Here is a 1,891-nt window from a genome sequence, read left to right as displayed (position 1 = left end):
GCAGACCACATCCGAGTGGGCAAGGATTACAACCAAAGAATAAACAACTTGTGGAGGTATCTAGGTTCTGCTAAATAAGAAGTCAAAACTGTGCTTGAGCCAAGAGGCCTGTTGGACTCTCAGGAGTAAGGCACACTGGAAAAGGGGTGGCTAGAATGAAGTCTAACTTCACCTAAATGGCCAGCTACATATTTAAGGCTGGACCATATTTAAAGCTAGGGACAGCTTTCAGCATGAGACTGGAACAAACTCGTGTCTCTGGATTAGTTAGCCTTAACTATTGTGTTGCCATACTCCACTTATTTCATATTACCGTATTGTTAATATTCACCAAATACTTTGCATTTTTAAATGTGAAACCAAATTACTTAGGCAAGTCACATTGAAGAACCTACCATTAAAGACTTAACTGTCGTGCTTCTCTTCCCCTTTTCAATACCAGACTCAACAAGGAGATAAGCAAAGTACGTACTTGTTTATAATAATATATTGTACTTAAACATTTGCATTTTGCAGCAGGTACTTGACGAATGTGCTTTTGTGTCCAACTGCCTCCTTTGTTGTAGTGCAGTTAAAATTATGTGAACAATAATGTGTTAAAATTCTAACTCAAATAGCACTTTTTTAAAAAAAGTACTCTTTTCAGTGAAAAATAGTTTCAAAATATGATCAGAATGACGTCTGCCAGTGTAGTTTACCAATAACAAGCCAAATGTGTTGCACACTATTTACTGATGTGAATTAACATGGAACAATAGATATTGTTAGCAGGACTCATACTATGAAATCCCCCCCCCGACACATGACAATCTATCCGTGGGGTTTTGTGTAGCCCACGTATTCATGACCATCAAATTCCTGTCATCTGCTACCTCTTGCCAGTATTTCTACTTCTGTACGCCTGTGACCAGTGGAATTCATTTTCAGTCAGCTTGCGTGTATTCACATACGCTTACCTGCTGCTCTCATCGGCATGTAAACAACTCCGGTTAAAACTGACACCAGTAGATAAAACCATCGTGGTCTTTGGGAGTTGCACACAGGAAGTGAGGGCAGTATGGAGTCCTTTCCTGTTAAGCGAATCGACTTTCTATATCCTTTTGACAAAACACCTTGGTGCTAGCATGCCCTGGCTAGGTCAAAAATACGATGAAAGGGAAAAGGGCTGCTATGGCATTCCCTAAGCAAGAGGGCTCTTTGTATCATGGTCCGGTTTTCTCCAGGGCATGATTTTGCTTATCAGCTAATGTGTCTTTTCAGCTAACAAGAAAAGGGTTTTCTGTGTATTCAAAAGAAAACCCTTTTTTTCTCTTTTACCTCACTTAGAACATTAAAATTGTAAGAAGTGTTTCCGAAGACACATTTTGCGCTCTTACTGGTGCTAGAACACTAGGGAGTCCGATGTTTACTCTGCAACATAACAGCACTGAGGTTGGAATTTAAAGAACTCCCCGGAGCAATGTGGGATTATATTGTTAAAGGGAACAAAACACAGAATGTACGTGGATTTGCAAACTAAGGAACGCTTCAGACTAAGACCGAAAAATGAAACCTAATTCAAAGAAAAATAATTGGTTTCCACAGCACAGTTCATTGCTGCTGCTACACTGTAGCCATCTATGTAATCTAAGCTAAATAGTGTTATATTCCTAAATAGTGACAAAAGGACTGTTTGTATAGGCTATAAGTATGACAGGCCTAGAATCAAATAGTAGAATACGAAATGTGGAAATCAGTCTGGTGCCAGTACTTCCACTGAGCAATACTATCAGCTGAAGAAGATCAAAACACGAAGAAAAATCTAGAGATGAGCACCTCAAGGTGTATACACCCAAAAATAGTCCATTTCGTTAGGAACTTTGTAATGGAGTGAATGTCACATAGATATCCT

This window comes from Eurypyga helias, unplaced genomic scaffold, assembly GCF_000690775.1.
Source record: "Eurypyga helias isolate BGI_N326 unplaced genomic scaffold, ASM69077v1 scaffold48006, whole genome shotgun sequence".
NCBI lineage: Eukaryota > Metazoa > Chordata > Aves > Eurypygiformes > Eurypygidae > Eurypyga > Eurypyga helias.
This window is presented reverse-complemented; position numbering follows the sequence as displayed.